The sequence below is a fragment of the Anolis carolinensis genome, chromosome 4 (assembly GCF_035594765.1).
Source record: "Anolis carolinensis isolate JA03-04 chromosome 4, rAnoCar3.1.pri, whole genome shotgun sequence".
NCBI classification, from domain to species: Eukaryota; Metazoa; Chordata; class Lepidosauria; order Squamata; family Dactyloidae; genus Anolis; species Anolis carolinensis.
In genome coordinates this window covers 241,611,441-241,625,227 of record NC_085844.1, presented here as the reverse complement: position 1 = coordinate 241,625,227, position 13,787 = coordinate 241,611,441, and the positions used below count along the sequence as shown (strand labels likewise).

At 39.0% G+C, this 13,787-nt stretch overlaps 1 long non-coding RNA gene and 1 other non-coding gene across 2 annotated transcripts in view; both read right to left on the bottom strand.

Annotated features, from left to right (window-relative positions):
• LOC134298533 (uncharacterized) overlaps window positions 1–13,787 on the bottom strand; it is a 106,657-nt gene that overhangs the window by 53,092 nt on the left and 39,778 nt on the right. The gene's annotated exons all lie outside the window — the stretch shown is intronic.
• On the bottom strand, window positions 6,861–6,957 carry mir133a-1 (microRNA mir-133a-1). Its single transcript, NR_129849.1, has one exon. It is a non-coding gene; the product is annotated as a microRNA mir-133a-1 (primary transcript).

The window sequence follows — 13,787 nt, the reverse complement described above, 5'->3', positions numbered from 1 at the left end:
AGGAGAGATTACTTAGTATACTCATAAATGTAGCTGATATAGAATACTGACCACAATCTTTTCACAAAAATACTCCATAGTAAATGTGGTTTTTGTGCAAAAAACAAAACAACCCTGTGTTTCCCTACACTACAAAGTCCTCCAGAACATTCTGGGGTATTCAAATACTCAGAGAAAGCTTTGTTTTCTATTATTCTTTCCAGTGAGGCTTCCTAACTTTCTAGAAACTCATTCTTTGACAAGGAAATAAATAATAGAGCGTATTCTTTCCATACATAGATCCACAGTCCTGATGCTGTGTTGGAGACAGAATTGAATGCACAGCCGGGTTCAAATTGCTGTTTTGCAGAAAGTTGCTTAACCAGCCATCAGTTTCAGCCAACCTACTTATAGTATTGGGAATATAATGTAGGGGTGCCGAAATTGAATGTTGTTGGTATGGGATGTGCAGTTTCGAGAGGCTTGAGTATCTCATCAGACTACAAATCTCATTATTCCATAGGACACAGCCATAATAGCAGCTAAAGTGGAATCAAAGTGCTATGATAGCAGTCTGAAGGGGTCCCAGTTCTCTGTATTTCAAATCCTGATTCAGAAGAGAGAAAGTGCATCATGAGAACATCAGGAAACTCTATTGGAATATAACATTCTTCTGTGGTGGCCAACCAAATGCATTCAAGTGGAGCACGTTTTCAAAAAAAGACCTCAAGAGCACCTCTCAATAATTGGTAATGAGAAGCAAACTCCTTCATATATTGGAACTAGTGTCCTGTTGACAGCTTTATTTTCTATATCTTGCCAAAACTACAGAATGACATGGTATTTGTGATTTAATTTATTCACATCCAACAAAATATGTCCTCTATAGGCATTTTCTTTCATTATAGGATTTCTTATTTTTGCATATTTCCATAAAGTCTAGGAATGTAGCCCCTGCATATTTGGGGGGTCGTACTGCATTTATGTTGGTGGCCATAATGTTGATGGCATTTATGTTGATGGCCAGCACATAATGAATCCAACAGTTTCATTATGTGCTGTGGGAAGAAATCTTTTCTTGCAGGAAAAGTAGGATAGTAGGAAAATGATCTTCTTGTGTCAAGGATGGAGCTTGATTTGATCACTGAACTATCTTGAAATGTCAGGAGAGAATACTTCTGGAACATGGCCACACAGCCCGAAAGACATACAACAACCACTATCTTGATTGTTTCAAACAAATATGCATCAATCCATTTCCTATTGTTCCTCTCAAGGCTACCTCCATCCCAGGCATAGTACTCATTCAAAATAATCTGTGACAGGACTTATGCCAGGCAGATTACTCTGGTGTAAACCTGGCCTGCAGCAGTCCCAGATAATACATGTGCATACTGAATCTGACTAGCTGGACCACATCAGTCCTTGTCCTTCATGTTGCTGCCATCACTCCATGTACCTGGCCTTCACCTATCACATCTTCTGGTGTCAGAATGATTAGTCTCCACACCTTCTTGCTGGTCATGAAAGCACCCCCTTTTCAACATTAATAGACATCATAGCTAATGTTTCCAACAAACTTCACAGTATTCCCCAACTTTGCATGAAGTGGAACAGTTAAAGGAAACAGAGGCTGGATGGCTGCCAGGAGTGCCTTCATTGTGTATCCCTGCATGGGGTTGGACTGAATGGCACTTGCAGTCTCTCCCAACCCATGATTCTATGGATTAATAAACACACACCCCAGACCCAGGATATTCACCAGAAGTTGTTGTGCATGTGAAGACTGCAATTGGTGTAGTCAAGCTGAGTCAGAGATTTTATGGCCAGTGCAGACAAGCCCTGAGTTCAGTAAGTGTGAGCGAGCTAAACGTCTCTGATTTTATTTTCTTTACTGGAGATCCTAGCCTCTCATGGTTTGCGGAGGGAGCTGCAGGTGTATAGCATGTGCTAAAAATTAGGACAGTTTCTTAGTGGCTAAATATAGCCTTTGACTGCTCCAATTTAGGGACCCACGTCGATGCCGCACATCTGCATCTTATAGTAATATGCATAATTTATTTATTTATTTGTGCTGTCTCTAAGCTTGGTTAGGTGATTTTGATTGAGTATGTAGGGGAGGCTTATCCCCAGATAAAAACGCAAAGCTGGGAAAGGTGGTGAATCCTTGATCCCTCCCACAGTGACTGGAACAGAGCAAAATCTTTATGAGACCTATAGATTCAAAATGTCTTGCAGCAGGAGTTTGCATTATCTGTGCTGTCGGGATGCAGCACAACATTGCATTTTTTGGAAGCCTGGCTGTCAATGTGCACTATAATGCTTAAATATGACTTGCTTCCATTAGGTTCTAAATGTCCATGCATCCATTCCACATTCATGCTAAAGATGCACAACATGGTTTCTCGCCTTATTTGGATTTCTACGTTTTTACGGCATCTTTGTGATGATCAGCTAATCATGATGCAAGCTGGCACCAGCATAGGCAGTGGTTTACCATCTGCTCTGCCCCTTCCCATCTCCTCTACCCCACTGGACTTGAAGCTTTTCTGCTGCTCTGGAGACTAGGACACAGAACAATGGATTCGAATTACAGGAAAAAAAGATTCCACATAAACATTAAGAAGGACTTCCTGATGTCCGACAGCTGTCCAACAGAGGAATATGCTGCCTCGAGTGTGGTGGTGTCTCCTTTTCTGGGGGGTTTTCAGCAGAGGTTGGATGGACATCTGTTGGGAGTGCATTGAATGTGTATTCCTTCATGGCAGAGAGGTGGACTGGATGGCCTTTGTGGTCTCTTCCAACTCTATGATTCTATGATTCTGTAAGCACTGAACTCTCCCCCTCCCCATCCCTGCATATACCTCATTCCTTGTGGATATAATATCTTAAATTAAAACTAAGCATTAGACAGGAATTCCTGATCATAAGATTTGTTCAACAATGGGCTATACTGTTTCAGAGTGTGGAGGTTTTTAAACAGATTTTGGATCTATTGTGTTCTGTTGGGAATTTATTGAGAGTGCTTTGACTGTATCTTTCTGCATGGCAAAAAGGGGGTTGGACTGGATGGCCCTTCTGGTCTCTTCCAACATTATGTTTCTAAATTGAGATTGCAGGTTTGAGGTTGTGATTAAATAGATACACCAGTAAATACTTCTTATACTGTGAAGGGCTGCGGTGATGCAATGGGGTAAACCCTTGTGCTGCTGAATGTCTGACTTGAAGGTTGGTTGAACTGCCGACCGGAAGATGGGCAGTTTGAATCCGCAAAATGGAGTGAGTAGATAAATGTGAGCAGATAAATAGGTACCGCTTTGGCAGGAAAAGGCAAGAGGCACTCCAAGCAATCTTTCCGGCCACACGATCAGGAAGTGACAACACAACCTCCTTGGCTTGAAACTAGAGGAAAGCACCTTCCCAGAAGCCAGAAATTAGCATTGCTTTCAGAAGCTGAAAATTAAAGAAGCTTTACCTTTGCTTGTTTTTGTGTCTCATTGTATCTCTGATTGTAAAGACACTGAATGTTTGCCTATGTACGTAAATGCTGTAATCCACTCTGAGTTCCCTAGGGGAGAAGGGCGGAATATAAATAAAGTGTATTATCTTACTCCTATATGTCAATTACTGCAGCGGCCTTAGAAAGTATATGGAAAGTGTCTTTCTGCTTGTCTCTTGGTCAACTTTGGTTGATCTTGTGCTTTTATTTTTTATTTTTTACTCTTGATTGGAGGAGATGAGCACACAATGGTAGTCCTGGAACAGAAAGTTCTGAATACAAATACTGAATGAACTTGTTCAACTCAAAATCCATTATCAACTTACCTTACAAGATAGCTAACAAAACCATCAGTCTCCATATCACCTTGAGCTCTTTGGAAGAACACCAGGATACTTAGTTTAACTGGGACTGCAATTCACTATGTATTTGTGTTGCTTCGAATAATTGATCATTTAAGTGTCTTGGGCTGCATCTACCAAAATAATCTGGAGTATTGTGCTCTGGAGATGCTCTGGATACATCAGGATCCCTTTTTGTGTCCAAATGACTAAGTGCATTGGGGCTGCCATCATTGTTGTTTTGCTGGCCAAAAGCAGATCTCTGGCAGAGCCTTGTTGATAACATAATTACTGATGAAATCACAACAGGTCACCAGGCGATGTGATCAGAGGAAGCAAGGTCGCCTTCAAGGCTCTGCCAGGAAGCTGCTTTTAATCAGCAACACAGCAGTGGATCGTTTTCTGTGTGGACACTGAATTGGACTAGATCCAGCTGTCACATCTTAAAAATACTGGGCTGATCTGGAACTTCATAGAACTGTGGTTCCCTTGGGCCAGATCATCATCTGGAAGCACTGTTTCTGCTGCAAAGCCACCTGTACATCATGTGAACTTCTCGCAGCAATTGCAAAGTGAATCTGTTTTATTTGGGCAGTGTATACAAGGCCTTGAATGACATGTAGGCTAAGTACAATGCACATTACTATTGGACAAAGCTTTCATTGGGAGGTCAAGGACTTAAAGCAAAATGTAGAACATCAGACGCTCTCTTCTATACTCCACTTCTTTACTCCTTCCCAGTTGGGCTCTTACTCTTGTACAAGTGTATTTCACTTTTCTGTTATTGTTGATCCAAAGTACGTACAGGAACCTGAATCCTATTGGCTAATCCCAACTGGGGTAGATCCATTTAATCCATTGTTGAATCATGAACCAGTAAATAGATAAATGTCTATGATTCAATGAGTCTAGTTGAGACTAATCAATAGATTAGTTTATTTTGTGAGCTTCTTGAACTATTTATGTTAATATCCTGACAGCAAGAGCTTTTTAACCATGGAATACACTGCCTCAGTTGCCTTCTCTGGATGACCATCTGCCAAAAGTGCTTTGATTGTGTATGTACATGGTAGAACGGAGTTAGATTGGATGACCCTTGTGGTTTCTTTTAACTCTACAATTCTAGGTTTCTATTTTCTACACATGGCAATCAGCCTCCAACTTAAATCTTCTTAGAAACGTTTGGAGTGTCAAGAGATAGACATAAAACTGGACTGTTTTTACAACTAGTCTAGCACAGTTCTAGCAATGAGTTCAGTTTCCTATTGTCTTTGTGACAAAAAGGGACCCATATTTCAGCTAGCTCTTCCTACATAAAACTGAGAGGGTTTATCCTGCAGACACACCCTTGTCTGATCCAAATCATAGCCCTCAGTCGAGTTATCAATGGTGAAAAGAGACATATAAGCTAGGATATGCACATGACCCCCGATGGCCTGTTATTATACCAACAGCATTTGTAGCTTGTGATAGTTGTATAGATTTACAATAAAGTTCAGAAAAGATGACGTTCAGTTTACTTTCCCCAAATCATTACAACATGAGAAAGTGAGTGATTTTCTTTAAGCCATTAACATAACATCAATGCTTATTACAGCCAAACAGAGCTTTACACATTATGTCATGTCCTTATGAGCCTCGGGTCCATTTGAAGAACAGAGATTGAAGAAAAGGGAGAGACTTGTTTTGGGAGAAATTTTTCTTTCAGAAGAGCAGCTGATGCTCATTGCCAGTGAAATGTCCCAGTAACTGTATAAGCTATGGATTATAACTAGACTATTTATCTGGATGTATGTATTTTTCCAAGTAATTAAATCATAGATGAATGTAAGAGGGTTTGTCATTGTCAGAATCCAGATCTGTCTAGTCCAGTGCTGTTATGTCCAAGAGACACCATCCAGGTTCTTGTAGAAAATCATTAGTCAGCTTCTCCCTTATTGTCTGTCAGTGTCCACAACATCTAGGACTACAACTGAACATCTAAATACTATGACACATCATAGTCATTTTTGACTTGATATGATTCTTTTTTTTAAAACCACCTAATAGGCCAGAGGTGGAAATGTATCATCACTGTATAGTTGTGCAGAAATGTACTTCTCCTCCAAAACCTGCTGAACATGAACTTAATTTGTTCTTGCATTGTGTAGGTGTGGAGAAATGCTCCCTTTATCCACACATTATTTTTATTAACATATTTCTATCATCAGTAGTTTTTCTTCTGTTCCTAAACCAAAACCTCCTAAAGCAAATAGCTTTTCATTTTAGGGAAGATATTCTACTGGTTAGCTTTTTGTGTGCTGCTTTTAAAATATGTGCTAATTTGTCATATCATACACTTTATAGAAAGACTTTACAATACATGTTTCATTTTCAAGTCACTTTCCCAACCATTTCTAACACTGAGGTTACACACAGCACTTAATTCACCTGTTGTTGTTTTTTTTAGTTCTCCACCTTTATCTCAAAATCTCTTTCCTTGTCAGACTACATTAACATCTAAGTGAAATTAGGATTTTGGGGTTGTCTCATTTTGGGCTGCATTATACTTGCAATAAATCACTTGTTTGTTCACCCACCAAACATCATACTAAACTGATGAAGCAAAAGGCTGAACTGTTGCTTTTTATTTTTAAAAAATCAGGATATAGAAAAAGAGCATTGCATTAAAATTCTTTATTAATCACTGCAATAGACAAAAACAACCAAGCACATAGCTCTTTGAAGAGAAAGCTTTAGCAAACACGTATGGAAACTTGCAAGCTTCTGTGGTTAAAATATACAGTTCTAAATTACCTCTTGGATCAATAACAGTAGGAAGATGGAGATTATCAATCTCTGAGTGGCCTCAGTTACACGGAATTGACTGGCAACCACATAATGACTTTGGGCCCAGCCCACCAGTTTAGAGCCAAGGTGATAGATCTGCAGGTGCCACTCATCATAATTTCCTTATCGACAACATCCAAGGGGCCATTTGTCTTCCGGTTGTCTCGGTCCATTTGGAGCACTTTATCCTTCAGAGCCGCCACCGGGAGTGTGATCAATGCACAGCTACAGCTGGTTGAAGGGGACCAAATCCATTGAACAGTTGATTTGGTTCCATTTTACCAGCTTTAGCAAAGCATTCTGGGCCTCGTCACAGTTCGCAGAAAAGCAGAAAGGCAGTGGGGTGGGGAACCAAAATCCCATAAGCCGACGTTGCACCAGATCTGGCAGCTTTGTCCTCTAGCAACCAAGGTTCTACTTTCAGCTGTTATGCCAACCCAATGTCAGAGACTAAAATAAATGAGGCAGACCAGTTTAAAAGAAATAACATATGGATGAAAATGGGAGGACTGGTGAAACACAGTACTCCTTGCTTGGTGGTTGAGAGTTAGCCCCTCCCAAGAAAAACGTCTAGGAAAGAGAAGGTGTGATTACCATGACCCATAGATATGGATGCTTTGTTCCTCTTAGCGATGAAATCTTTGTTATCCCATCTGGAGCGAAATGTTTAGTGAACAGCAGCAGTTTTTAGTCACTAGTCAGCTGTGATAATATGTGTCTTTCTACCAGGAAAATAAAAGTAACCATATGTTGAGAAGAATTGCAGCAATTTCAGCCCAAAACACAGAATGGGCCACTTAAATGTAATTGCGGTCACCTTTGGATTGCTATGATTGTAAATGATTCCAGTTTTATTCTAGGTATCCAAAATGCAGACTCTTTACCTTGCATCTGATGCTGTTACATGGGCCTTATAGTAACAGCCAACTTTCTTTAATTGGCTTCTCACAGGCTAAACACTGTGGCACGAAGTACTTTACTGGTAAACCACCTGCATTAAAAGGCCTGCAATGCCAACTGATGCACAAATGCATAGATATGATTCAACAGTGCATCAGATCAGCCAGGTGAATAGCTTCCATATAAGAGAATAAAAGCTGGGTTTCTATGATGAGTTTGACCTGTCCTGAAAGCAAGGATACTGTATCTTCATTATAGGTTAAGGTTTGGATGGGGGAATCCAAAGCTGGGCTTCCCCAAATCTGTGATGGAACAGTGATAATATGGCAGATTTGATCCAGAAGATCTGGATTTAAATCCTTGGCCATTTGCTACTTCTCACTTCTGCCTATTTCAATGGCTTGTTGCAACAATTTAAATGTTATCCTGAGTCCTCTGAAAGAACAAAACATTGTGTGCATTTGTGTTGTCGAAGGCTTTCATGGCCAGAATCACAGGGTTGTTGTATGTCTTTCGGGCTGTGTGGCCATGTTCCAGAAGCATTCTCTCCTGACAACCTCTGAGGATGCCTGCCATAGATGTGGGCGAAACGTCAGGAGAGAATGCTTCTGGAACATGGCCACACAGCCCGAAAGACATACAACAACATTGTGTGCATTTGTTAGAGAAAGGCAGGCACAAAGGGAGGCTGGGAGGAAGAGCATTGCTTTACTTAATGTTGCAGCTGCAGAGGGATGAAGGAGTTTGCATGTGAACTTGCTAAAATCAGTAGAACGACATTGGTTCAGATCCTACTGTTTCTTACTTAACTGCGATACAAATCAGACTGTCGAGTCTTTAATAGTTTCACACCATCGTTTCCATTCAATCATTTTGACAGCTGGTGGTTTGTCTTTGCCACACCTAAGAAACAAAGGGAAGATAACAGAAATTGGGGGGGGGGGGAGAAAGAAAGGGAGGGGATGGACCAAGGGACGAAGAAAGGAAAGGAAAGGAAAGGAAAGGAAAGGAAAGGAAAGGAAAGAAAGAAAGAAAGAAAGAAAGAAAGAAAGAAAGAAAGAAAGAAAGAAAGAAAGGAAGGAAAGAAAGAAAGAAAGAAAAGGAAGAAAAAAGGAAGAAAGGAAGAAAGGAAGAAAGGAAGAAAGGAAGAAAGGAAGAAAGAAAGAAAGAAAGAAAGAAAGAAAGAAACTCACTGCATTCTGATACAAGTCTCCTGCTTTCTCAATGCAAGGAAGGAGGAAAACCAGGACGTGATTAATTGCAAATAAAAAGTTTAAAAGGAAGATGCACAAGCTGTCCTAAGCATAATACGATACACGGCACACTGCTGAACTCAGGTTGCCAAAAGTGCAGGCATGGCAGTTTTTTATCCTGCTACCTGGGGAAGAGTTCTCTCTCAGGGCTCTGCTGAGTTAAACCCCATTACTGGAAATAAATGGTTCCATCGTCTCTCTTGTGCCTCCTCCCACACATCCTGGCAGGGGGGGAAAGTCAGTATCTCATCATTTCTGCCATGATGTTCAATTAAAACCAGACTTATTTTATCCAGAACTGTCAACAATGTCTCGTAAAACTATTGCAGCGCAATTCTTAAAAGCTCCAAATAAGGCAAGGCGGTGGCAGCTGAAGACTGTATCACCGGAGAGATAGCAGAAGAAATCATGTGAACTGTCACGTTGGACAAGATTCAGTGTATTCTCTCATCTAACCTTTAGCCCCAAGGTGACTGTCCTGCGCCTAAATTATCTCAGATATTCAAGGTTGCCCTGTACTTCATCCCAGAACGCCTGTCTAGTAGCAAACCCTTCCTCAAAATTCCCCATTTTTTTGTGATGTCTAACTATTCCACGACTACAATGACACCTATAGAGATATAAATAAAATGGCTTAGAATTCTTTGTGGAAGAGCTTATACCAATCTCTAGTGGTGACAGCAAATGAAGAACAACTAAAGCATGAGAGCAAGAGGGTTGGTGTATTTTTGCTTCCTTGTGTGGGAATGTCTCAAGGAAACAAGAGAGCCTCAGATCTTGTGGATCTAACACTTTTTCTCAATCCAATCACAATTCATTCTCCGATGTATCCCTTCATCTAGCCACACCATTACTGTTGGAGCACTAAATGTGCTTTCTGAAGTCATAACACTGAAGTTCCCAAGAGGTATATCTTTTCCTTCAGTCAAAAAAGAAACAAGAGATTCACTGTATGTCCTCTGGGAATCAGGATGGATGAACATTTATTGTTTGTTTGTTTGTAAAAAAAAAAAAAAGAACGGTCTATAATGGGCTAATTTATTTATATAAACAACAGAATAAAGTTGAAATTACTGTGTATATACGTGTGTGTGTGTGTGTAGGCAATCACTGGATCACCAATCCAGGGAGATTTAGCTCTTAAAGTTCAGCTTTCTATCCTTGCATATTCAGCTACAGGGGCCCTCTGTATCCACTGGGGTTTCAAAACGTTTGATAGATACTAAAGTTCATGGATGCTCAAGTCCTGTTATAAATTGATGTCCCTTATAAAAAAATGGCAAAATCAAGTTTTGCATTTAGGATATTTTTTAAAATATTTCAAGTTATGGATAGTTGAATCCATCAATATGGAGAGTCTACTATATATTTGTAATGTTAACTAGAGTTGCCAGAGTTATTATTATGTTTAGTTATGAGAAATAGTTTGTATTAATTATTTGTATTTAATTTATTATGTATTTGTATTTTATTGTGTATTTGTGTGGCATCAAATGGCTGCCATCTATGTTGTAAGCTGCCCCAAAGTGCCTGAGGGAAGATAGAATGGGATATAAATAAAGTTGACTTGATTTGACCTTTTTTCAGTCAGAGTTTTCTCTTCTTTAACCAAAATTTGTTCTGATGTGCACATTTGGTATGGTGAGCACCACACAGATGGATGGCATTTTATTTTATTTTTAGAAATTCCAAAATTTCTGCATAAAAACTATGGAAAACACTTTTTAAAAATGTAGGAAAAAGCAAAAGTGACAGAATAATCTTTCCTTATCAATGATGCATGTCATTATTCCATAGTCCCTGGGATGGTAAATTAAACAAGATCACATTTCCACCTAAATTTCAAGTGCAGTCTAACTTGGTCTGAACTTAGCTCAATGCCATTTATCCACATTTACTGCTGTTATCTTTATCCCTTATCTCTCTTATCCCCCTTATTTTGTCCCCACCAAAAATGAATTGGGGTACGATTTACACTCTTGGTTTGGTGAAAGCACCACTCAGATGGATTGCATTCTACACAAAAATAGTGTAGTAGTTGTAGTAATAATGACAAAGATAATAATACTGTGCAGTCATCATCATTAAGTCTCTTAATAATCATTTGAGTCTCCTAGGAGAGAAAGGCGGGGTAAAAGTAATGTAAATAAATAAATAAATTAACACATGGTATTTTGGTTCTCTTACAAGGGAAATGGGAAAGAAGAGGAGATAATAGCTCTGAAAGAATATATCTTCCATTAATTGAATTAAATTACTTCTAGATCCTGTTTTGAGAGAAAGTCAAGGAATGAAATAAAGACCTAGCTAGTGAAGATCTGAAATGAATACATCTCTTCTTTGAAGAACCAGATGATGATTTAAATAATCACATTTTATCATGTAAGTGGAGTTGTAATTCAAAGCACGCAACCTGAATCATAACACCATACTGAAGATGTTTTTTTATCTCCTGAGAAGTTGAGATGACCTCTATGGAAGTGTCTTGCACCTCTGAGAATATCTGGGTGCCTTCAATATCTCACTAATGTTCCCAGACAGCCTTTTGCCATTGAGTGCCTTCTAGGGTGGCCATCTCTTATCCTTTCTCCAGCATTGGCTTGGGGATGGTGGGCTTTGTAGTATGCCTTATTTGAAGGTCACCAGACTGGTGAGAAGAATTCTAAGGACTTTATTTGGGGACAGGACCTGCCATATTTGTAGTATGCCATATTTGAAAGGCACCAGATTGGTAAAAAGTATTCCAAGAACTTAATTTGGGGGCAGCAGTTGGAGAAAGATCACGATAACACAAGAATAATACAGCATAGACAAAATACAGCAGTTCTGATAACCAATGTGTTAACAACCAACCCACCTCTCTGAGTATAAGGGATGGTTGTTTGGAGAAGAACCCATGTAATGTATTAGAAATCAATGTGGGAAAGCATGTGTATATATTTTGTAACATTTGTTTAGCTCTCTGCAATGAGTTATGGTTGGAGGTTTCCTCTTGGAAAAGCAGTTTTTCCTTGCTGTTTGCCATTAATCAAAAATAATAATGTGTTTTCCACCAGAAAGACCTCAGTGGCAAAGCTGCAAATAGCCGCTGAAGGATTTTGAGTTTGTTACAAAGGGCTTCAAGGCTGTCAATCTTTTTTTTCCTGCAAACTAGGCACTTATATGGGGGAATGTTCTCCAGAGCCAACCATTTCCTTGCTAGACAACTCTCAAGAGATTTTTAATAAACAAACAAACTGAAATAAAAACACCAAATAGAACAACAAGTTCAAATAGAGATGTTAGAAAAAAATATTCAGGCATTTAGCGTTTGCATTTTAATGAGAATTTACTTAATTGGGACTTTTCAGACTGAAATGTGGTTACCATTCAGTATGTGTCCTTTTTAAAGTTAGGCAATGCAATAGCAATGCTTATAAAATGCATGCATTAGGGAAATACCCACACAAGTATGTACTTCAATAAAAATAACAGTATAAATATGAATTATACTGGGAAAACAGCATGTTATGCAGACATATATTAAACATTGCAGACAACGTGTGTGTAGAGATACTTATATAAATGTATATGCATTTTCATGCAGTCTTTTTAAAAAAAATGATATCAAAGGGTGACAAAATGTACTTAAAATAGGGAAAAATTACAAACTGATAGGAGCTGAAATCAACAGACTTACATGCCCTTAACTTTAAAAGAGCTATGGACACAAAAATCTCCCTCAATAATTTTTGATTAAATTGACCCTCTTAGTAACAAATAAATAAGGATGATCTCAAGACACCCCTCCAAAGATGCTGTGGGCTATGCTTTACCATGTTTCTAGTGATGACTTTTCCAGGATTCTAGGTGACAATTGCTTGCAAACCTTGGTGAGAAGGTATTATTTGAGATCCATTGCAGAAATGGCTTCGGGTCTCTACAAATGTTGATGCCTCAAACTTGCTCACATAGGAAGAAAGGCTACCACAACAAGAATCAGAATGTGCAGATTAAAGATTTAATTTGCTTGTTTCTTTCTTATGTAAGAAAAGTTCTACTTCTGTCTTGAAAACTATACTGAGAGAAAGGTAGTGATAAATTTAATATGGACCCAAATGAAAAACTGTGATATCTCTTAAAGATACAATGCGCATAGAAGGTCATTTGGTGACTTTGTAAAGACCAAAAAAAAAAACCTCCAGAAAATTAGCCAATGTTGACTCTGGAAATAAACTTAAACTCTTCAAGAAACAGAAGAGATGACTCCATAACCTTCTCAGGCCATCTCATTCATCTCCTAAAGTTTAGGATAGATTCTAGAGAGAATTACACAAGATGCATGTGAAAAGGTAATGAGCAGGAGTACAAAATAATTTGCTCTGGTTCTCCCATGTGAATAAATGCTTTCTGTGGCCCTCTAGAGTCTTATTTTGGGCTCCTATGGCCCAATGGTTCTATAGATTTATTTTTTTTTTAATTTTTGTTGACTTGTGCCTAGCCAAGGATACATTTACACAGTAGAATTAATGCAGTTTGACACCACTTTAACTGGCATGACTCTATGCAATGAAATCATGGGACTTGAAGCTTTACCAACTTTAGCCTTCTCTGCCAAACAGTGCTCGTGCTTCACCAAACTGCTGCTCCCAGGATTCCATAGCATTGAGCCATGTGAGTTAAAGTGATGTCAAACTGCACTAATTTAATAGTGTAGATGCACCTGCTTTTATGTTGGTGTGAAGATTCCAAACAGCTTTTCTTCTAGAATCTCCAACAGTTACCATTCAGCCTTTCCAGGAAATCTTGCACAATTCTATACCAGCAACAGTCAGGGATATATATATATATATATATATATATATATATGAAAAAAAATCACCGTAACTACTTCATATCTTTGCAAGGCCCGATAACAGCGACGTACATTTTGACTCAGGATGAGAAACTTGGTTAAATCTGAGGCTCACATTGGAAATCTATAAAGAGCTTGATGGCTGGCCCTGA